Below are 25,086 nucleotides of genomic sequence, written 5' to 3'. Positions count from 1 at the left end.
CATGATGCTGTTTGTTCACCAAGGTTCTCTAACAAACCTCTGAGGGCTTTTACAGAACAGCTGTATTTATACAGAGATTAAATTACACACAGGTGGACTATATTTACTAATTAGGTGACTTCTGAAGGCAACTGGTTCCACTAGATTTTAGTTGGGGGTGCCAGAATAAAGGTGCTGAATACAAATGCACGCCACACTTTTTGGATATTTATTTGTAAAAAGATTGAAGACCATTTATCATTTTCCTTCCAATTCACAATTATGTGCCACTTTGTGTTGGTCTATCACATAAAATTCCAATAAAATACATTTATGCTTTCGGCTGTAACATGACAAAATGTGGAAAATTTCAAGGGGTATGAATACCTTTTCAAGGCACTGTAAAGAACCAGGCTTGATGGCATAACATCATTGAGATCTTTCATCTCCTTTAACATCAGCTCCGATATACTGAGGGCAGATTTACTAAAGGAGTTGAGAAGCTTCACACAATAAATTGTGTTAATATTCACTTACAGCTGAACTCCAGCCTTACCTTCAGTCTTGCACAGTTTTATTGGCTCCTCACTTGTACTGAAATTGTATGCTCTGATTTCACTGCTTACTGATGTTCTCAGTGTTTATTAGAGAGTTTTAGCAAGTTAAATAGAGTCCAAACGAAAAAGCATAGGTCTAGGGGGACTTTAAATGAGGCTAATCATTGGAGAAATCAATATATACACATAATAATAATAATAATAATTTTATTGCATGATAACAAAATGCAGTAGAATGAACAATTTACAGACATGATGGAAAAGGGTAAAAACATTTTCATTGAGTCATATTGACAAATTCATCATAGTACCACAGGACTATAAGTATTAATAACATTTCATTGATAAAACCAAACACCAAAATTCATAACAGCAGGACAATTTTTCCTAAGCATCCCAATTCAAACAGTGCCCAGGGCGAACATGGGAAACTGCACAAGCCCACCCCCCCATCTTTCCGTTGCAAGTATGCAGAGCTCCCCCCTTCTCCCACCCCACAGTACACCCCTCCTCCCATCCCATAGCACCCCCAACATACAGATCTCCCCCCACCTATCAGCACCCCCAACACACAGATCTCCCCCCACCTCCTAGCACTCCCAATACAGAGTTTCCCACACCATCTAGCACCCAGAGGTCCCCCCCCCCCATCTTATAGCACAGCGCTCCCAAACCTCTTAGCACCCCCCCATCTTATAGCACAGAGCTCCCAAACCTCCTAGCACCCCCCCCCCCCCCCAATACACAGAGCTTCTACCTCCTCCTGTGGCTGCCCAGGACACAGAGCTCTCCTCTCCTCCTGTGGTCACCCAGTACAGTGCTACTGCAGAGTGCTCCATGCCTAGCCTCCTGGCAGCTGTTGCTCCTCCTGAACTGAGGTGGCAATGGTACTTAAGGTGCGCTATGTCATATGTAAACACAAAATCGGCACAGGAAGCTGCTTCGGTGTTTACAAGGGATAGCAGCCAGCGAGTGGCAGAGGTACCACTGCGCTTCGGACAGAAAAAATCCCTGCTGACAGGAGTGACACTGCATTCAGTGAGGGCCAGAGAGAGGGGAGCTCACAAATATAGCCCCCCTCAGCCCCAGCCCTGCCCTGAACCATCCATTTAATTAATTGGATTACAGTTATTTTAATCATGGAGGCTCTCTTTTACATGTGGGGGTTAACAAAGGTGGTTTTACATACAATTGCAGCCTGTCTGGGAATGCCCACTTGTCCTGACATCTGCCAGAAGATTTAGATATTTGCATAACTCCTCCCAAGAACTGGCCCACTGCTTGCATCAGTGTTGAGGGCTTATGAAAGGAGTAGTGAGTCAGGGTGATGTAATGTTTTTACAAAGCTATGTACAGGACCTGCTGGCCCCTGCCACCAGCCATAACCTGCCTGAATAGCATAGAGAAGCACATAGATCCAGTGATACCTTATTTAGACCCAATGTTGTTATATAGTGAAAACTGAAAATAAAAATATCATTAGAATGTTGATGTAAGGAGGAAGAAACCAGAGACAACAAAATGTAAGCAGAATACATATAAACAGGAAAAAAAAAAGCGTCAAAAGCACCCCGCTAGAGGCCGAAAAGCACTGCTAAAATGACGGTAAAGCACCACTAAAACTAGCGGCGCTTTACCACCAACGCCCTCACCACCCCAGTGTGAAAGTAGCCCAAGTCAGTTCCCCCCAGCATCAGTTAGTGTCAGATTTCCCACCATGCTATCAAAGTCCCATTATAAGTCGCTGATTTGCCACCATTAGTAGTATAAAAAAAAAAAAATTCCAGTGTGTGTATATATATATATATATATATATATATATATATATATATATATATATATACACACACACACACACACACACACACACACACACACAAGGGTTGTCCCGATACTAGTATCGGTATCGGCACCGATACCGAGCATTTGCCCAAGTACTTGTACTCGGGCAAATGCTCCCGATGCTTCCCCAATACCTAAAAGTCAGCTGTGATCGGCGCATGGGGGAGATACAAGCTTCTCCCCCAGCGGCTTTCAGCTGCTTTTAAGTGACACAGCGGTGATCGCTCACCGCTGACTGTCACTGCATTATCCTCCATGCCCCCTCCATTCCTCTGTGCCTCTCCGCTGTCCCCCTCCGTTCTTCTCTCCTTTTCTGTCCCCCTCCGCTGTCCCCTCCGTTCTTCTCTCCTTTTCTGTCCCCCTCCGCTGTCCCCTCCGTTCCTCTTTCCTCCTCTGTGCCTCTCCGCTGTCCCCTCCGTTCTTCTCTCCTTTTCTGTCCCTCTCCGCTGTTCCCCTCCGTACCTCTTTCCTTCCCTGTGCCTCTCCGCTGTCCCCTCTGTTCCCCCCTCCTTCTCTGTCCCCCTCCGTTCCGCTGTCCTCTTCCTCCTTCCTTTGTGAATAGACAGAGTCAGCTGACTCTGTCCATTCACATAACTGAAACATTGTAATCTCCTGTGATTACTATGTGTCAGTTTATGAATGGAGAGGAGCCGCTGTCTTCTCTCCATTCATTCTCAGTGCAGCTGAGGCTGCAGAGAAAGGGACTGGGGAATCTCTATCCTCTGTCTCTTTCTCTGTCTCAAGGGGGAGATATCAGAGGTCTGTTAAGACCCCTGATATTTCACCAAAGCCCCCCAACAGGGCTGATTAAAAAAAAAAACAAAAACGAAAAAAAACACATATTGCAATAAAGAATAAAAAAAAAATTATTGTAAAAAATAAAAATTGTAAATTAAAAAAAAACAAACAAAACAAAACACACACACACACACACACACACACACCGTTCACCCCCCCCCCCCCAAAAAAAAAAAAAAAGCACTGTTAAAAAAAAACTAAAAAAAAACACTGTCACGTGACATAAAAAAAAAGTATCGGTATTCGGTATCGGCGAGTACTTGAAAAAAAGTATCGGTACTTGTACTCGGTCCTGAAAAAGTGGTATCGGGACAACCCTAACACACACACACATATATATATATACATACATATATATATATATATATATATATATATATATATATATATATATACACATACATACATATATATATACATACATATATATATATACATACACACACACACACACACACATATATATACACACACATTTTATATATATATATATATATATATATATATATATATATATATATATATATATATATATATATATATATATATATACACATACACACACACACACACACACACACAGTGTGGAGAACAAGTATTTGATACTGCTGATTTTGCAGGTTTTCCTACTTACAAAGCATGTAGAGGTCTGTAATTTTTATCATAGGTACTCTTCAACTGTGAGAGACGGAATCTAAAACAAAAATCCAGAAAATCACATTGTATGATTTGTAAGTAGTTAATTTGCATTTTATTGCATGACATAAGTATTTGATACATCAGAAAAGCAGAACTTAATATTTGGTACAGAAATCTGTTTGCAATTACAGAGATCATACGTTTCCTGTAGTTCTTGACCATGTTTACACACACTGCAGCAGGGATTTTGGCCCACTCCTCCATACAGACCTTCTCCAGATCCTTCAGGTTTCGGGGCTGTCACTGGGCAATACTGAGTTTCAGCTCCCTCCAAAGATTTTCTATTGGGTTCAGGTCTGGAGACTGGCTAGGCCACTCCAGGACCTTGAGATGCTTCTTACGTAGCCACTCCTTAGTTGTCCTGTCTGTGTGTTTCGGGTTCGCTGTCATGCTGGAAGACCCAGCCACGACCCATCTTCAATGCTCTTACCGAGGGAAGGAGGTGGTTGGCCAAGATCTCGCAATACGTGGCCCCATCCATCCTCCCCTCAATATGGTGCAGTCATCCTGTCCCCTTTGCAGAAAAACAGACCCAAAGAATGATGTTTCCTCCTCCATGCTTCACAGTTGGGATGGTGTTCTTGGGGTTGTACTCATCCTTCTTCCTCCAAACATGGCGAGTGGAGTTTAGACCAAAAAGCTCTATTTTTGTCTCATCAGACCACATGACCTTCTCCCATTCCTCCTTTGGATCATCCAGATGGTCATTGGCAAACTTCAAATGGGCCTGGACATGTGCTGGCTCGAGCAGGGGGACCTTGTGTGCACTGCAGGATTTTAATTCATGATGGCGTAGTGTGTTACTAATGGTTTTCTTTGAGACTGTGGTCCCAGCTCTCTTCAGGTCATTGACCATGTCCTGCCATGTGGTTCTGGGCTGATCCCTCACTTTCCTCATGATCATTGATGCCCCACGAGTTGAGATTGCATGGACCAAAGGAGATTGACCGTCGTTTTGAACTTCTTCCATTTTCTAATAATAACAGTTGTTGCCTTCTCACCAAGCTGCTTGCCTATTGTCCTGTAGCCCATCCCAGCCTTGTGCAGGTCTAACAATTTTATCCCTGATGTCCTTACACAGCTCTCTGGTCTTGGCCATTTTGGAGAGGTTGGAGTCTGTATGATTGAGTGTGTGGACAGGTGTCTTTTATACAGGTAATGAGTTCAAACAGGTGCAGTTAATACAGGTAATGAGTGGAGAACAGGAGGGCTTCTTAACCACTTAAGGACTAGCCTCGTTTTGGATTTTAGGTGTTTACATGTTTAAAACAGGTTTTTCTGCTAGAAAATTACTTAGAACCCCCAAACATTATATATGGTTTTCTTCTAACACCCTAGAGAATACAATGGCGGTCATTGCAATACTTTTTTTTGCACCGTATTTGCGCAGCGGTCTTATAAGCGCACTTTTTTTGAAAAAAATTCACTTTTTTGAATAAAAAAAATAAAACAACAGTAAAGTTATCCCAATTTTTTTTTATATTGTGAAATATAATGTTACGCCAAGTAAATTGATACCCAACATGTCATGCTTGAAAATTGCGCCCGCTCGTGGAATGGCGTCAAACTTTTACCCTCAAAAATCTCCATAGGCGACGTTTAAAAAATTCTACAGGTTGCATATTTTGCGATACAGAGGAGGTCTAGGGCTAGAATTATTGCTCTCGCTCTACCGGTCGCTGTGATACCTCACATGTGTGGTTTGACCACCGTTTTCATATGCGGGCGCTACTCGCGTATGCGTTCGCTTCTGCGCGTGAGCTCGTCGGGACAGGGGGGTTTTAAAAATTTTTTTTTTATTTTTATTATTTATTTTAAAATATTTTATTTATTTTTACACTGTTTAAAAAAAAAAAAAAAAATTGTGTCACTTTTATTCCTATTACAAGGAATGTAAACATCCCTTGTAATAGAAAAAAAGCATGGCAGGACCTCTTAAATATGAGATCTGGGGTCAAAAAAACCTCAGATCTCATATTTACACTAAAATGCAATTAAAAAAAAAAAAAAAAGTCATTTAGAAAAATGACATTTGAAAAAATATGCCTTTAAGAGGCGTGGACAGAAGTGACGTTTTGACGTCGCTTCCGCCCAGCAGTATCTTGGAGACGAGTGAGCGCCATCTTGGCCTCACTTGTCTCCAGACACACCAGGCAGAAGGACGCGATCGCCTCCGCCGCTACCGACGGCTCCGGTAAGCGGCGGAGGTCACCGGATCGCGGCGGGAGGGGGGGGGGGGCCCTCTCCCGCCACCGATAAAAGTGATCTCGCGGCGAATCCGCCGCAGGGACCACTTTTATCTGAAAGCTGGCCGCCGCACGAAAACGGGGATACCGGGGTTATGGCAGCTAGCTGCTGCCATAACAACGATATCCCCGTTCAAACTTAGGACGTATATATACGTGCGGCGGTCGGGAAGTGGTTAAAGAAAAAAAATAAAAGGTCTGTGAGAGCTGGAATTCTTACTGGTTGGTAGGTGATCAAATATTTATGTCATGCAATAAAATGCAAATTTTTTTTTTTAAAATCATACAATGTGATTTTCTAGATTTTTGTTTTAGATTCCGTCTCTCACAGTTGAAGAGTACTTATGAAAAAAATTACAGACCTCTACATGCTTTGTAAGTAGGAAAACCTGCAAAATCGGCAGTGTATCAAATACTTGTTCTCCCCACTGTACATACACCATAGGTTGTAGGCGATAGAACTTTCACGTAAACCAATCAATATATACCGATTGGGATTTTTTTTTTTTTTTATCAAAAATATGTTGCAGAATACATTTTGGACAAAATTTATGAAGTTATTTCTTTTGGTTTGTTTTATAGCAGAAAGTAAAAAATATAGGTTTTTTTAAAAAAATGTTTAGCCTTTTTTCGTTCATATCGCAACCCCCCCCACCCCACCCCCCCCCCCCCCAAAAAAAAAACCAGTGGTGATCAAATACCACCAAAAGGAAGCTCTATTTGTGTGAAAAAAATGATATTGTTGCATGACCATGCAATCGCCAGTTATAGTAGAGCAGTGCCGAAAAGAAAAGAAAATTGCCTGGTCATGAAGGGATTAAAATCTTCTGGAGCTCAAGTGCTTAATACAGCAGGTTTCTAGAAAAATAAACTTACATTCATCAATATCAGGCAACTAAGGTAATTCCTGTATTAAAAAGTTTAGAGTGTGCAAGTGCATTCTTAACATGCCTGGCCCCTTTCACACGAACATTCCGATCAGGTCTGCCTGTCCATTTGATCGGAACCTCTATTCTTGGCTATGGAGCGGCGGGTGTAAACGTACATGTGTTTGTTTACACCGGCCTACTTCCAAGCTGATTGGATCCAGCAAAAACAAAAAGGAAAAAGGGATCCGTTCCCCTCATTCTGGTCAGAATTAAATGGATGGCAATTGGGTGTAAAGCAGTGGTTCTCAACTCCAGTCCTCAGGACCCACTAACAGGCCAGATTTTAAGTGTTACCTTGGTGAGATGCAGACTAGAATACTGCAATCACTGAGCAGCAAATGAGATCACCTGTCATGTATTTCAGTTATCTTGCAAACCTGTCCCGTTAGTGGGTCCTGAGGACAGGAGTTGAGAAGCACTGGTGTAAACGGAGAGCTGGCCTGTTTACATCCGTCTGCCTATAGATGAGAGCACGCTGTGTCCGTGTGCACTCTGCATAAGCAGAGCTGGCACAGAACTGTCATCTGCCTGTTCAGTGGAAAATCCCCTACTGAGCAAGCAGCCCCGTTTGAAAGGGGACTTTAGTAAATGAAGGAGGGAACAATGGTTGTGGCTGAATTTTTCAGCTGACAGTCTATTCTCATGTGTTAATAGAAACCCAGTGCTTTACAAGGAGACAGATGAATTTTCTCTTCCTGATCCATAACTCACTGACTATCAATAGGGAGGGTTTAACAAAAGGGAAGTCTTCATCTTCAAATCCACCAATTCAAATCTTTTTCTTTCCGAAGAAGTCCCTGATGCAGTACTGTAGACAGAACATTTTTGTAGTTTTACACAATTTAAAAAAAAAAAAAAAAGGGGGGGGGGGGGGGGTTTGCTAGAGCAATGGAAAGAAGGTATTGTGCATTTTCCTAATGACCCATACTTAACTGTAATGCCAGAGCACAGAAAAGACAAGAACCATCTTTTGTGAGGTAATTGGTTGCCAGCTGGCTGCTGCAAAAAATCTTGCCCAGCTGGAAGCCAAGCACATATCATTCTCGGTGTGGACAAGTCTATTGTGTCTGGCTACTAACCAACTGTCATGCAACACATTTTGCTGGCTTCTTTAAAGCATCCTTCAAGGAGTAGTAATTTTAAGGGTGTTATACATGATAAAATTGGGGAAAGGAGGGAAGAAGGCACAAATGACCTAAAAAGCAAAGAACAGTTATTATTACCAATTAGAATGTGAACAATAATCTAATTAGCATAAGCCAGGAGGAGGGATGGCAAGCTTTGCAGCGTACAGAATGTATTACTTTTCGCTAGGATTCTGGGACATCTGTTCTGAAAGATGGTGTGTTAACCCCTTGCAAGCATATTTATCACTAGCATCAGTCCACATGTAGATTCAAATAAATTTACTTGTGTAGCTACTTTGTGTTCTGGACAAACTCCAGTAGAGGTCAGACCCTTGTTACTGTAATACATTTAGGATTCAATGCTGCTTTTCCCATACATAATGTAAAGCATTTACCTTCACATTACTAGTAACACGGCATAAAATGTCTTGTGATTTAAACAACTGCATACCTGCAAGGAGAAGCAATTTGGTAGCAAACTTAATTTGGACATTAAAGACATTTAACCCAAATAAATTTGCAGGCAGAAAATATTGCAGAGGATCTGTTGTACTTGTTACCACAGTAACATTACATAAGCAAAACAGTTGGAACAGAGTTAGCATTACACACTCTCTAATAGGTTTAGAGACATTTATTGAATGTTCTAGCCCTTGTGGCTTTGCAGTGCTTAGTTTGTAGACTGTTAGGACAGAAACAGGGAAGCTGCTTTTGTCGCCTTCTTTTTGAAGCTAGACTCATTAGCTGTCCTTATTCTTTGATTTATTATTTAGTGATTGCTGATCCAGAACAAGCATGCCAGCCCCAGCACCTAATATGAATATTTGTATCAAATCAGCGATGTGCCATACAGTGACGGAAGAAAAAGGATGACAGCTTCAGGGCCTGCATCTTCAAAAAAAAAACTCTTAGTTGAGCTGGTGAAACTAAGGCTGGCCATAAATCACACAAAATTTTCTTTAAACCCCATACACACTATACAACTTTTGCTGTCAGATTTCCTTTAGATTTACCAAAACCATGTAGTGCAAGGGCCTGCCTGATTGCATACAAACTGAAACTCTTAAGGTTTGACCTCATATGGTTTTGGTAAATCTGAAAGGAAAAAAAAAAATCTACAGAAAATTGTATAGCGTGTATTCAGCCACATATGTGCAGCCCCAGATTTGTGGCTGTTCACCAGTTCAGGTGCAAATCAGGTCTGAATTTTTGCCTGAATCGGACACAAACATGCACAGGACCCTTTTTCAATCCGTATCAAGGTCACCCCAGACATGTGTGAAGCGGCTCCATTAAGAGCCGGTCACACTTGCATGTCATGTGAAGTGGATGCGGGGGAAATCTGCATCGATTTTGCATATGTGTGAACCCAGTCTCAGATTTACCAAACCCATAATATGAGTGCAAACCTAAACAATTTAAATTTGTATGCAAACAGGCCCTTGCACTAAATAATTGATGGCAGTGGAGATGCGTCTATTAAGGGCGCACAAGCACCGCCCCCTCTGTCACATCAAACCCCCTCATATGACTAATGGATAGATTCATGCATTGCATGAATCTATCCATGGCTGCCACTGCCACCCCTATTCAGGCATCTGGCCCCTTTTCGGACGCCTGAATTACAGCGGCAGGGGTGTTTTTTTTTTTTTTTTTAAGCACCTGATTAGAGCCATAGGCTTTAATAGGTTTCAAAAAAGGTGGACTCAAATTGCAGAGCATTGCGCTCCAAGCCCACCCAGGTGTGCTAGAAAAAGCAAACATTCATTTGCTTTTCTAACACTAGACTACCTCTCCGCCAATCAGGTAGCGTGGGTCTAATACCAGTCTCCTGATTAGCTGAAGGCATAGGCGGTCCTAAAGGACGCCTAGCAGAAGGAAGGAGAGATGCAGGAAGCATGGAGGACCCGCTGCTCGTCCCACACAGCTTGCCCCCGACACCCACTGCCTGACCCGCCACCAAGATGGGGTAAGTGCCAAGTAGACAGGCAGGGGTCACAGTGGCTGCATATGCTGGGGCACAGTGAGGCTGCAATTGATGTTTTTTTTTTTTTCAGTATTTTTCAGTTTGTTTGCGCCCCCCCCCCCCCAAAAAAAAAAAAAACCTTTTGCGCACCAGCCACCACTGGTTGACGGTAAAGCTAAAGGAAATAGAAAAATAAAAAATTGTTTAGTGTATGTCCAGCCTTAGATAATTAGAACAGTGTCACCAGATCATGCATCTCAGGAACAATTTACCCATTAGTTTATGTGCACATTTAATGTATTTTGTGCATGTTATTTGCCTGTAAAGGTCCTCCCTGTGTAGACATCCAAAAGTCCTGAAACTGTTGCTGGGCACTGCTGTGATTGCAGCAGCCACAGCATTCTCAGAGCTGTCACTCAAGCAGTGTTGCCAACCGTCAGTAAAAAAAAACAGGCACTTTTCTCCTGCCAGGAAAAAGAAAAGGTTGCCAGTAAAAAAAATATGGCTGTGACACTTGGTTCAAAACTGCGCATACGCAGAACAGGTCCGGAGCCGGCCAAGACCATCCAAGTGCCTGCTACAGTGTGTTCAGGTGGTACCGGCGGGGGGAAGGTCTAGCGGAGGTGGTGCCTGAGCGTGTCGTGTGATGTCATGGTGCAAGGGAGCCAAGCGGAGTGGCCAGAGCCTCATGTGCAGGTCTGTGGGACGGGAGCAAGGCAAAATCGGGAGTGGGACTGTCAGCACTGTTTGGACTGGAGTGGACCGAAAAGACCACCTGGCGTGGAGAGAGACTGGCACTGTGATTTAGGAGGGGACGTGTTGGTGATCTGTGCTGCCGCACACTGCTCAATTTCATGTGTCTGTCCATTCCTCTTTCCTGCCCTCCTGAGTCCTGCCCCTGAGCCACTTACTTACTATATTGAAAATAAAATAAGAAATGTTTTTTTTTTTCTGTATTATCTACCTTAAATCATATTGCATATTGTACTTATTTGTAGCCTAAATACTGAAATTTGCACTTCAAACTGTAATTTTTGTAACTTTTGGCTGTGCCAGTAAAATTTCAATCTGGTAGGTTGGCAACACGGCACTCAAGTGACACTACAGTATTCCTCTTCAGTCCTTCCCTAAGGCCCCTTTCACATTGGGGTGTCAGCTATATCTTTAGCGGCGCATTACCTCTGTTTCTGCGGGGGTTTTTGGCCGCTAGCGGGGTAGTTTTAACCCCCACTAGCGGCCAAAAAAGCGTTAAGACAACCCGCAAAGCGCCGCTGCCCATTCAGTTCAATGGGCAGGAGCGGTGCATACACCGCTCTAAAGATGCTGCTTGCAGGACTTTTTACCGTCCTGCAAGCACACTGCTCCAGTGTGAAAGCCCACCCATTTGAAAAAAAAGTTCCTGTGCTATTTTTGACTTCAGATGTGACTTGCATAGACATCTGTGCATGAAGTCACACAAATGTCAGCCAAGTCACACTGAACTGTGGCTTTGAAATTGTGCAACTTCAAGTGAAGTTGCACGATTTCAAAGTCAGATTCAGTGTGAACAAGGGCTTAAGGTAAAAAACCTCAAGGCTTTAGAACCACTTTAACACAGGACACTTTCACCCCCTTTCTGCCCGGGCCAATGTTCAGGTTTCAGTGCTGTCACATGTTAAATGCCAATTACTCAGGCATGCAACACTGCACCCAAATAGAGATAGAGAGATCTCTATCTATCTATATCTCTATCTATCCATACACACCCCAATACATACACTTTTACTTCTGTTCTAAAATTTTGCAAATATATTCCTTTCTTCATAAAATTTAGGCCAAAATGTAATCTGCTACTTTTTTTGGTCAAAATAACCCAAATCAGTGTATATTTAGTCTGTAGGAAAGTTATAGAGTCCACAAACTATGGTATATACAGTATATCTGAAAATTGCTCAATCCTGATCTGACTGCCCATCTCATTTCTTGAGGCCCGAAAATGTCAGGAAAGTACAAATACCTCCCAAATAAGCCATTTTTGGTTACATAGAAACTCCAAAAGGGTATTTAGTAAGAGGCATGGTGAGTTCTTGAAGTTGTAATTTTTTTGGGAAAAAAAAAAAAAAATTACACACACACTGTCACCAGAGCAGTACAGTGCCATCATATGACTGGTGACAGTTAAAAGAAAAAAAAAAAAAAGTGAGGCGATTTTTTTTTTTTCCCCACAACTTGGAGGAAGTCATGACATCCACCCAGAACCAGAAAGATCTTGCTCGGCCGTCATCTGTTAATAGGCCAGATGGGGGGAGCAGCTAAAGACCATATTCAAAGTTCCACGATGAAATATCCCTTGTGTTATTTAATCTTCTCCCCACTTGCTTATATTAGTGCTGTGATACAACTCCTTTTTTATACCACCCCCATGTCTAAAACAATCACTGGAACTTTAAACCCCTTAATTGGTCTGCAAGCGCTTCCTTTAATCTGCCCATGGTCTCTATTCTTTTCCTCCAACTTCTTCTCTAGAACACATACCTCAGATCAGCAAAACCGGATAACAGCCATTACCCCCAAGGGATTAAAATCGTCCATTTTCCTCCACCTTATATCCGGTATTGAACATAAAATGTTACGGGGAAAACCCACAAAATAGTGTAATCCCGCTTTTATTGAAATAAGGATAGATATAAAAAAAAAATCCAATATACATGTACAAATTGTTAGCTAGGCTAGAGAGTAACAACTTGCTTGGTACAGCCTGTGGAATGCAGATGTGCGTTCCAGAAACCGGTAGTGAAGTTATGGCAACAAGCCCCACACAACACGTTTCACAGATGTAAGAACCGATGTAGTGATCCCGATTCTCTTGGACTCATTTTATGGTTACTTCATACTGGAGAAGAGGTTGAGGAAAGATTTAACCCATGTAATGAATGGCTACTATCCTGTTTTGCTGGCACATTTGACATTCTGGAAATTTGTCTGGCATGTTCTTACAGCATCCACACAAAAAAAAAAAAAAAAAAAAAAAGGGAGCAAAAAGACAATTGTTTTGTAACAGCACAATCCTAGAAAAACAAGGTCATGTGGATTGTTCATTGTCCTAGCCCAGTTTAGCTGCAGTTTGACATAATGAAATAGAAGCAAGTTGCAGGTCTGAGACTACAAGATTAAAACAATCATTTAAAGCGCAACTCCACTTTTGTTGAGAAAAACAACTTTCCCCTCTTGGTGATCTATGGACATTGCAGGGATTTTAAACACTTGCTTACTGGGCACTTAAACCCCCTCTTCCTCACCAGGCCAATTTTCAGCGCTGTCACTCTTTGAATGACAATCGCGTGGTCATGCTACACTGTACCCAAATTAAATTTTTATCCTTTTTTCCCCACACAAAATAGAGTTTTTTTGGTAGTATTTAAATCACTAGTTTTTTTTTTAGCAAAAAATAACACAAAAAAAAAAAAAACACTTTTTCATCGTTTGTTATAAAATTTAGCAAACAGGTAATTTTTCTCCTTCATTGATGTGCTCTGATAAGGCGGCACTGCTTAGCAGTACTTATGGGTACCGATAGGGGGCAATGATGAGGCGGCAGTGGATCTCCGTGTGCGGGACCAATGTCCCATTTACACAAGCCAGTAATCAGCTTTTTTTCTCTCCTCATGCTGTCAGCGCGAGGGAAGAAAAGCTGATTACCGGCTTGTTTACTTCATTGGCTGACAGCAGATCACGCGGCAAGGGGCCAGCCCCTTACTCAGATTTGTGAGCAGCTGAGTCTCATTAACTTGCTGATCACAAAGGGTGCCGCCTGTGCCCTGCATGCTCGGGAGGACGTACATGTATGACCTTGAGGCAGTTTAGGCCTGTACAGTAGCCGTCTTGACTACCGCGGGCGCGAAGAGGTTAAACTTTGTTGCAGATTCCTACCTTTTGTTATTCTGAAGAAATGACTGTTCCTTTGTGCTGAGCGAGTTAGGAGTGGTTTCATAATTATCAACCAGCTGCTACAGCTGTAGGGCTCTAATGTGGAAAACTGCAGGGTCTGCATCCCTTTAGATATGATTTCCTATTAGGAGCATCTTACCAAAAATGACATTTTTGTTGCAGGGGATGCCAAAAATCTGACTTTTATCTTAGTGTAGACTTCTGGGAAAATCAGCAAGCCAATCACACAAGCAGAAATGTACATTCTGTGTACAGAACACACCCATGTAGCCATACTGCATTTTACAGAAAATTACAGGAGCTGCAGATTGAAAAGGAAAGGTAATTACAATATGACTTGTGTCGCAATTGTGTGTATATATTTTTATTTGCCACTTTTTTTCTCCCCATGAAAGTGGAGCTACCCTTTAAGCGCATCTATAAATTTTCAATCTGCAGACTCTTTGAAAGAACTAAAATCTTTAATAGGTACAGTATGTTTAGGACAGATACGGCAGAATCAACCACAGAGATGGCCCACATTTTTGCAAACTTTTTCCACTGGATAGAATTCAAAGATTTTGGGGCAATGAATATGCTTCCAGGAGTGACTGCACATTTTATCTGTTCATGAACAAGTGATGTTTTGCGGGCTTTTACAGGCATCTTTATACCAAAAGGGGCATGGCAAGATGGAGCAGATTTTTAAAGTTAGCAAGCATGTTGCGTGAAATGAGGAAAAATCTGCTGCAGCTTCCTCCAATGCCGCATCAATATCCTTTTCATTCACCTTTGTTCTCCAGTACTGGCATATCAGGATCGGACTGGTTTATTGATGGGGAGTGGGAAGAGAGGCATTTTTTGGGCTCTGGATGAAGAAGATGGCTGTATGAAGGCTGTAATCTGTCTAGAGTCATGCAACAGATGCAGACAAATTTGCTTTAGTCGCTTTTTGCGTGCCTGAAATAGAGGTAGAAGTGGATGAGGAGACCAGTGTTAGCACCAGATTCCTGCTCTGGTGCAAAAGATGCATCGTCGCTCTGAGGTTAGGTGTTGTGTGGGCCTTCAGCAAAGCGAAAATTCACCTGCAATTTTGCATCAACTCCCTTTAACCTGTTCTCCACTATTGCTACAAATTAGGGTATTCCCCTATGGCGTACCTACACTATAGGGAGCAGTATAAGGCATGTGTGCTCTGAAGGGTTGTAGACCCTCCCGTAACTAATCCTTCTGGCAGTGCTGTGTTACTGCAGGACAGGAATTTCCTGTCCTGCTCCCAGAACAAAACTGGGCTGGGCTGAGTGCTGCTCAGCCAAAGAAGCTTTATATTCTATGATTGCATACAAAGCTTCCGCTGAATGGCAGCGATCATGAGGTCACCTGGCCACCTCCCTGTCTCAGTCAGAAGTTTTGTAATCCTTCATAGAATACAGAGATCCCTGTGAATGATTGAGCAGACCTTCGCTTGATTTTGTTCCAAAAGTGGGATGGTAAGTTCCTGTCCAGCGCCTGAAACACAGCACTGTATACAGTATGTAGCTGAGGCTACAGTTTATATAGTGCACACAGCTGCTGCATCTGTTAGTGAAGCGAGTAGTTTGTTTGGACCAGCTTTGAATGAACCATTTAAAAACTTCAGAGAAAAACCAAAACCAACCTTAGCTTAACTCCAGATTCTAGTGAAGAAAAACAGTCCATCTTCACTAGCACAAAACTGAGGTCTATAACCCAAGGTGTATGAACACTCTGCAGGTGTCCTCTACTGTACCAGTAAGATATAAAAAATTACACCCAAGCACTTAAACACCCCCATCAGGGGCACCTACATCCAAAAACAATCGCTTGTGCTACATGTTGCATATTGCCATCACATTGGACTGAGAAATAATTCAGTTAACTCTAAATTGAGGACCCATAGGAGCTTTCATTAAAAACTGCCTATGAAATACAGGGTACCGAAATTAACCATTTTAAAGACACACACACACTTTTAAAGCCTGCCATGTTTGCCATCTATTTACACCGCACAAGCTCATCTTTTAGAATTTACTGAACTGGTAATATATTGCATTAGTGTGCCCAAAAATTAACTTTAGTGTATTCTTTAGTGAAAATTTGCACTTGATAAACCATTGCGCAAATATAGGACAGAAAAAAAAAAAAAAATAGAACATTTTGGAACGATCACTATTTAATTCTCCAGGGTCTCTGGCTTAGAACATCTATCATGTTTGGGGTTTGAAGCAAACTTTAGGCATAAAATGATATTTAAAAAAGAGTGCAAACATCAAAACAATATTACTGTAACAATTTATGAAACTCAAAAATTTCAATAAGAAATGCACTCAAGTTCATTTTAGGGCTCATAAATGCAATATTACCCAATTGGTGAGTTTGCACTGAGTGAATACATACCCAACACGTCAAGCCTTAAAATTGCATCTGCCCATAAAACGGCAACAATCTTTTCATAGGAGCTTTAAAAACCTACAGGTCATCAGTTAACAGTGAATGGGCCTAGAATTATTGCTCGAACTCCGGCATGCCCAGCAATATGTAATGTGTAGCGCAATCTGTGTGCGCGTGCGTGTAGGTGCCCCTGATGCATACATTTACCTCTGAACCTGCGTGTATGTGAGGTAGGCTGGGCTCAAATTTCTGAGGGGATCTTAAGGGTTAAAAACATTCCCCTCCCCCCCCCCAAAAACAGGAAGGTGGGACCAACAGTTATGTTGGTGTGTGGAAGCGCTCTGGCAGCATTGCTTCCATCTGACAGCCAACTTGTCAGATTTACACACTCTTGGCCACTGCAGCCGCTGAAAGTGTGTGTAAAACACCCAGCATATACAGTAGGTCAGTGGCAATAAAGGTTAAACCTGACTGTTGGTAAAAAATATGTAAATACTTTAAATCTCCATAGTCTGGCCACAGATTCACTTTAAAGGTCTGAACAGGAGATGAGCATTTCCCTAACACCTTCTAATCATTCAACTGTGTATAGATTTTAACCTAAATTGTTGGGCTACTTTTATATATTCTATTTTTTTCAGCAATGAATTTACCATTGAGCAACAATTTAATGAACTCCCCACTATGACAAAGACTCACAAATAATCACAACGGCTTATTGGAAAAAAATTATATTTTGGAAGAACGCACTACAGAAGGTGACAGAATTCCAAAATCAAATTACATGAAAATATACATCACATTTTTTTCTCTTTGTACATTGGGTGAAGCAAAAAAACAGCTGGAGGAGATTAAAAACATGAACAGAATGAGAGTCATGGAAAAAAAAAAAAAAAAAGGAAAAAAAGAAAGAAAAAAAAAAAAAAAAAGAAGTTAAAAAAAAGCAATGAAGTGTGTTAGGAGAGGGAAAAAAAAAAACTAACAAAACAGGGACAAAAAAAAATGCAACATTGTGTCAAACCCTGAAGATACATTGATAAACCTACACATATGCATGCTTTCCTTCTTTCAAGTTCAAACCAGGCAGCCAAAGAGAAGGGGTTGTACAAGAAATGCAATCACTAATAGTCACTTGGTTGCCTCAATAAAAGCAGCAGGGTTTTAGGGGTCACTGGTGATCTGCTACAGCCAGGTTGAGTATACAATTAGCTCAACTCTTTGAAAATGGTTTTGCATGAGACCCAAACCAACAATTTACACTATATATTGGAAAGTCTTTGTGATACATAAAGGCACTTCAGGAGTTTAATTACCAGAGCTTATTCCCCTTAGGGGTAAAATATCGATCAATTTTTAAAAAAAGGTAACCAAATTCCTGCAGTGACCACATAAAACATCTAATAGTGGTGGTGGAATTACTGACAAACTAAGAAAATGATAAAGAGACATTGCATACCGAGCCATTACATGATTAGCTGCAGTAAACTGAAATATTTAAAGAGGGAAAAAAAAAAAAAAAAATCTAAAATCCTGCTGCATGGAATTAAAATGATTTATTCATTAACATTATTAGTGGCCGTTTCTGCATAGAGAAGACAGGTTTCATTTTAAGGGCAGAAGGAAAATACATATCCTAAAAGACCTCACTGAGCACTTGCCAGATGAGAAGGTAGAACCTAAATAGCTATGTAAGCCACCAGACTCCAGTCTTGCATGCCTTTAACATAACAGTTTGAGGAGAGAGGAGGAGGGAAAAAAAAAGAAAAAAAAAAAAAAAAAGGAAGAAGATCACCAGGAGATCAAGCTGAACAGATGATCTGAGAAATTCCGACTACAAATGCTCTCTTTTCCTTCATATTTTCTGCTCTATATGCATTCTCAGAAGACTTTACATAACTCATACCCGAACATCAAGAAAGCATTATTTGGTACAATGTGTATTTTTTGATGTACATGAACAGTATATATATTATCCGGATCATGTTGTGCTATGTACAGGTCTGTACAATTCTTCCTGAAGTTTAAAGCAGTTCTTTAGATTTTGAAATGCGAAAATCACCTTTAAGTTGGCACTTGTTAGGCTCTTGTCAGCATTGATAACTGGCATGTTTTATTGCAACCCCGGTGCCAGCCAGCGTTTGCCAACTTATTACAACAGAAAGTCCAGCAAAAAGGTGGGTAGAGTGCAGGAAAAACAGTGCCTTGTTTCTCTAATGGAGACCTTAAAAACAAAAGAGATTAAGAAATGGTTTGCAGTTCACAACATGGTGACTATTCATAAGTTATATTGTAATGTACGATTTATAGAAAACAAAAGTGAACTTCAACACAGTTTCAATAAGGCTACTTTCACACTGAGGCATTTTTCAGGCGCTAAAGGGCAAAAAAAAAAAAAAAAAAGGCATCTGTAAAGCGCCTGAAAAACGCCTCACCTGCAGCTTTCAAACTGGAGCGGTGCGCTTGCAGGATGTTAGAAAAAGTCCAAGCAGCATCTTTGGAGCGGTGCGGTGAATACACCACTCCTTCACTACCCCCTGCCGTTGTAATCTTTGCAGGCGCTTTGGCAGCGGCACTTTGCAGGCGCTATTAACCCTTTGGCCGCTAGCACGGGGTTAAAAACGCCCCGCTAGCAGCCGAAAAAGCATCGCTCTTAAAGCGCCACTAAATTTAACGGCAATTTACCACTTACCCCCCGCCTCAGTGTAAAAGTAGCCTAAAGCATTACAAAGCATTCAGTGCTGCTAAAGCATAAATGTCATACATAAACATAAAACGAGTAATATGGCTAGTCACATACCTACAAGCATAAACTGCCATGAAATACCTTTAGTCACAACAAAGGTTTAACAGAAAAAGTCCAGTGTGAGGTTATAAAAAAGCCCCCTTCATCAGGGGAGGAAGAATCTGGAAAGACTTGTAGTCGTAGCTTTTTTTTTTTTTTTAAAGCTCCAATTACAGCTTTCACCAGTCTCTGGTCTAATAATTCATAAGACTGCATCTTTCATATAAAGCTAAAAAGGACAACATTTCTCTAGCCTACAGTGCAACGCATTTAAACCCTGATGTAGGGGGCCTTTATATGATCCCCAAACTGTTTCCATGGTCAATATCTAGGTAGCCTTTACTGTGACCATTTATAGCTGCACTCCTATGACTTGGCGCTCTCTGCAGTGTTAAATTTGACATCAAGTTTCAATTTAGTTTTTGTTAGTCTTTTGACTAAAATGCCATTTTTGTTTAAGTCGTATTTTAGTCTACTAAAATCTAATGGATTTAATCAAATTGTAATGAATTTATCATCTATTAAATCTTCTGCCCTTGTTGCTTTGACTTTGGATAGTAAAACTTTTTTTTCTGCCAATACCTTATACAGTCCACTTCCTGTTTGTCTGGTCATTAGCCCAGGCTTATGACATCATGCACAGCTCTCTCTCACTCTTGTGAGTTTGCCAGGAAGAGACGGGGATGAGTCATAAGAGGGCCAATAAGAGTTGCAGAGCCTGGAGTGTGCCTCTACATGTTTGTGTAAATCCAGGTAGTGAACAGGCAGCAGCTTCAGCTGCCCACAGTTAAAATGGATGCAGCCAGATTTAGAGGAGGGAGATTTCTGCAGCATATTTGGCAAGTACAGAATCGCAGTAAATATAAAATATGCAAAGTGGTCAGACGGAAGCTTCAGAATGGTAAAGATGTTTTTATTACAAATTATGTGAGCACTCTGCAGTTCCTCTTAAGACCCTTTTCACACTGGGAGGTTTTCAGGCATTTTAGCGCTGGACATGGCCTCTGCTAAGCGCTTGAAAACTGCCTCCCAGTCATTCCAGGTGAGATTTTTCACACTCAGGCAGTGCGCTTGTGGGATACTCCAAAAAGGCCTGCAGGCAGCATCTTTGGGGTGGGTTGGGAGCGCTGTATTTAGCGCTCCCAAAACGCCCTGCCCATTGGAATGAATGGACAGCAATTTCAAAGCGCCGCAAAGCGGGAGGTTTTTAGCCCTTTTTTGGGGGTTAAAAATCGCCCTGCTAGTGGCTTATAAGCGGCGCCAAAGAGCCGCTAAAATGAGCAGTGCTTTGGCGCTAATGGCCGACGCTGTCAGTGTGAAAGCAGTCTTAAGCATTTCTCTAGAATTTCCAAACTCATACGCCTGGAGTAAAAATCGAACATGTATTTATGGTATTAAGGTTTGAACATGAACTACAGACACAGATTTAGGCCCCTTTCACACGATAAGCCAGCTCAGGTGCACCTGTCCATTTTTCAGGTGGATCCGAGCGGGCCACCCATTGACTTGTATGGGCAGGCGGATGTTAGCGGAGATGTGTCCGCTAACACCTGCCTGCCATCCGATCAGATCCGCTCAAAACAGACGGTTGGCGATACGTTCACCATCCATCCATTGGATTGGATAAAAAACGGACAGGCGGATCTGTTTTTGTCCGATCTGCCATAGAGGAGAGCGGGGCTCTGACAGGTCCGTCCCTGCACAGTAAGCAGAGGCGGACCTGTCATTTGCCGACTCAGCCATGTGTGAAAGGGGCCTAAGCCGCTGTGATATAGAATGTCTTAATAAAACCAAGTTTCATAAACAAAAAATAATGCTTTTTGACAAACAGAAGTGCAACTTTAACCATTAGGCGTCCACGCTATAGCCGAAAGACGGCTACAGCGAGGCGCCCAATTGCCGGGAGGGCGTCCCTGGACGTCCTCCTGTTTACTTCCCCTTAGCGTGCCACCACGAGCGCGCATCCAGGGAGATTCTGTGTTGGCCATGTCCCTTGGACACAGCCAATCACAGTTCGTGATAAATTGCCAATCACAGCACCCATTTAGCACTCGATCAGAGTGTCCAATGGGAGATGATCTCATATGTAGACATATGAGATCATCTCTCATTGCCGGCTCTCCCTCCTCACACAGAGACCGCGTGTGAGGAGGGAGAGCTTCCATGCTGCAGCCTGTGAGTGTACAAAAAAAAATTAGAAAATAGTGCCCACAGTACCTGTCAGTGCTACGCAAACTCCCTCTACATAGGACTACCTCAATATCAGCTTGCGCGCTTACAACTCATCCAAAACACGGCGGCAAGACTGTTAACAGGTAAAAAACCCTGGGAATCCATCTCCCCTTCCCTGAGGAGCCTACATTGGCTAACCGTAAAGAATCGGATCACTTTCATGACCCTCTGCCTCACCCATAAATGTATACATGGAAACGCTCCTCAATACCTATGCGAGAAAATAAAACGCTACACACCCAATTGCAGTCTTCGATCTTCTAACCAGAACCTCCTCCTTATTCCAAAAACCCGCTACAAAACAAAGGGAGAACGAAGATTCGCAGTCCAAGGACCACGGCTATGGAACACCCTACCTACTCACATTCGCATGGAAGAAAACCATCAGGCCTTCAGAAAGAAACTCAAGACCTACCTCTAAGAAGCTTGACAACACAGGACATTCCAGCGCCTTGAGGCGATTCAGTTCGCAACTGCAGCGCTATACAAATCATTCATTCATTCAGTGCCCTCTGTCATCAGGGCCACCTATTAGTGCCCTCTGTCATCAGGGCCACCTATTAGTGCCCTCTGTCATCAGGGCCACCTATTAGTGCCCTCTGTCATCAGGGCCACCTATTAGTGCCCTCTGTCATCAGGGCCACCTATTAGTGCCCTCTGTCATCAGGGCCACCTATTAGTGCCCTTTGTCATCAGGGCCACGTGTCAGTGCCACATATTAGTGCCATCTGTCATCAGTGTCACGTGTCATTGTCCTGGTGCTCCAGGGTCTTCGAAAGTGTAATAGGTAGTCAACAAGTTAGATGTGTAATTTATGCTCCTAGAACATGTGATGGTGCTCCCTGCATATTGGGCCTCTCTAAGTGGCTAGGCTGTGAAAAATTCCCACACATGTGGTATCGTAAAAAAAAAAAAAAAAAATTATACAAATCTTCATTTTGGAAAGAATTGTGAGAAAAATAAATATCAAAAACCTCACCATGCATCTTATTAAATACCTTGGAATGTCTACTTTCAAAAAAAGGGGTAATTTGGGGGGTATTTGCACTTTCCTGGCATGTTAGGGTCGCAAGAACCAGTACATCAGGTGGCCAATTTTTTGATTTGCACCACAGCTTGTAGACTCTCTAACTTTCACAAAGACCAAATAATCTACACCAATTTAGGTTATGTTTACCAAAGATATGTAGCAGTATAAATTGTAGCCAAAATTTATGAAGAAAAATTAATAATTTGCAAAATTTTATCACAGAAACTAAGAAAAATTTGTCTTTTTTCATTTATAGTGCAAAAAATAAACCCAGAGGTGATCAAATACCATCAAAAGAAAGCTCCATTTGTATGAAAAAAAAAGGACAAAAAAATTTATTTGGGTACAGTATTACATGACTGAGTAATTGTCATTCAAAGTGAGCACTGAAAGCTGAAAATTGATCTGGTCACGAGGGGGGTTTAAGTGCCCAGTAGGCAAGTGGTTAAAATATTTTAAAAACAAACTAAACTCTATTAGCTGGGAGGCATTTCTTACTTTTTCAGCAGTTTGTAGATGCACCCTACTTATTCTTATGTGGTAGTGCAGTGTTAATTTCAATTTAGTTTTAGTCATAGCCTTTTGACCAAAATGCCATTTTAGTCATCTGAATTGTTTTAGTTGACGATAATAACACTGGCTCTTGGACAATTGAAAATAAAGATTTTGGAGGGCTAGTGATGCATTGACAAACAAAGATTATATAGGCTAGGGTCTGCGTAGATGTCAGATATATACAAAAAAAAAAAAAATGTAAGCTCCATTTAGAACACTCTTCAGGTAGCAGGTTTTTATCCAGTGCCAGTACAAGGTCATCCAGTACCTAGGGCAAAGATGCCTAGCAGCACCCCCTCCTTTGTGAAGTGTTCCCACCAATCATAGCCACATACAGAGTGCAGGGCTCAGTAGTGGGTAACCTACATAGTCCAAAAGTCCTGCAAGCCGCATCTTTGCAGCATTGTATACACCACTCTTAAAGCACCCGTGTCCATTGAAATTAACGTGTATCGCCGCCAAACCGCCGGTATAGGGCCGCTATGGTGGCGATTTGCAGGCGGTTTTATATAATATATATAATATTAATATATATTATATAAATATATAAAATAAAAATATATATATATATATATATATATATATATATATATATATATATATATATATATATATATATATATATATATATATATATATATATATATATATATATATATATATATAATAGCAAAAAAGTAAAAAATGCGTTTTTTTTCAAAACTCACTTTTTTGTTTATAGCGCAAAAAATAAATACTGCAGAAGTGATCAAACACCACCAAAAGAAGGCTCGATTTGTGGGGAAAAAAAAAAAGGACGTTAATGTTTGGGTGCAACGTCGCACGACCGCGCAATTGTTAAAGTGATGCAGTGCCGAATTGCAAAAAGTGCTCTGGTCAGGAAGGGAGTAAAAGCTTCCGGAGCTGAAGCGGTTATACACTCAACTGAGCATTTTAATTGAGCTGGGTAGACATTTCACCTGGGGAGTTTGGTCTTCTCCTAGTATATACAGTCTGACAGCACAGCTACTTTTAATGCCTGTGTCAAAGGGCTATTGTTCCCATCAGGTTTTGTCATTCCTATGCAAGTGCAAAAACCTCTTCCAGTCAAAAACAGGTCAAAAGGAGGTCAAGCACACCTGCCAATGAATTAGGATTGATCTCAGAAGTGCCTCAGATGTAGATACAAGCCAAAAACCCATTACTATAGGCACCAAATTCTTACTCATGTAGCCTGCCTATTCCCAACACAAAAAATGAGCCCTGAACTCCTATAGCTAAAAAAGAATTATGCTGTATATGTCAACAGCTTGACAAGCTGCATGTCAGTTTTCACCTAAGTGTTTGAGACATGAATGTGGCAATCATAGGGTGTTAAGGGGGAGCTGCACTGTATTATGAAGGCAATTGCATAGATAAGTGCAAAAAAGGAATTTAACTAGCATAAGAGCAATGTGGACATCAAGCTTTTACAAAAGCTTTGGCACAACCATTAGCAACCTTCAAGAACCCCTTGACTCCATCATGAAGGTTAAACACAGATCTTCATGAAAGTGCACCCACAGTGCCTTGAAAAAGTATTCATACTTTTGTCATGTTACAACAACAAAAACAAAACAAAAAAAAAAAAAAAAACGTACATTTTATATGATAGACCAACACAAAGTGGAACATAATTGTAAGATGGAAGAAAAATAATTGGTTTTCAATTTTTTTTTTTTACAAACAACTGAAAAGTGTGGAGTGCATTTGTATTCAGCCCCTGTTACTGTAATACCCCTAACTAAATTCTAGTGCAAGCAATTGCCTTCAGAAGTCACCCAATTAGTTAAGAGAGTCCACCGGTATGTAATTTAAACTCAGTATAAATACAGCTGTTCTGTGAAGCCCTCTGAGGTTTGTTAGAGAACCTTAGTGAACAGCATCATGAAGGCCAAAATGAACACAGACAGGTCAGGGATAAAGTTGTTTAGAAGTTTAAAGCCGGGTTAGGTAAAAAAAAAAAAAAAAAATATCCCAAGCTTTGACATCCCACAGAGCACTGTTCATT

The 25,086-nt window shown here is 41.4% G+C and overlaps 1 protein-coding gene across 1 annotated transcript in view; it reads right to left on the bottom strand.

Moving 5' to 3' along the window:
- Positions 1-17,992: 17,992 nt before the first annotated feature.
- UBE2G1 (ubiquitin conjugating enzyme E2 G1) overlaps positions 17,993-25,086 on the bottom strand; it is a 77,745-nt gene continuing 70,651 nt past the window's right edge. Inside the window, exon 6 of the mRNA XM_073615046.1 lies at positions 17,993-18,679. The gene's annotated coding sequence lies outside the window, so the exon portion shown is untranslated. The remainder of the gene's footprint in view (positions 18,680-25,086) is intronic.

The sequence above is a fragment of the Aquarana catesbeiana genome, linkage group LG02 (genome assembly GCF_042186555.1).
Source record: "Aquarana catesbeiana isolate 2022-GZ linkage group LG02, ASM4218655v1, whole genome shotgun sequence".
Classification (NCBI taxonomy): Eukaryota; Metazoa; Chordata; class Amphibia; order Anura; family Ranidae; genus Aquarana; species Aquarana catesbeiana.
Note: the sequence above shows the minus strand (reverse complement) of the source record. Positions and strands in the feature narration are given on the sequence as shown.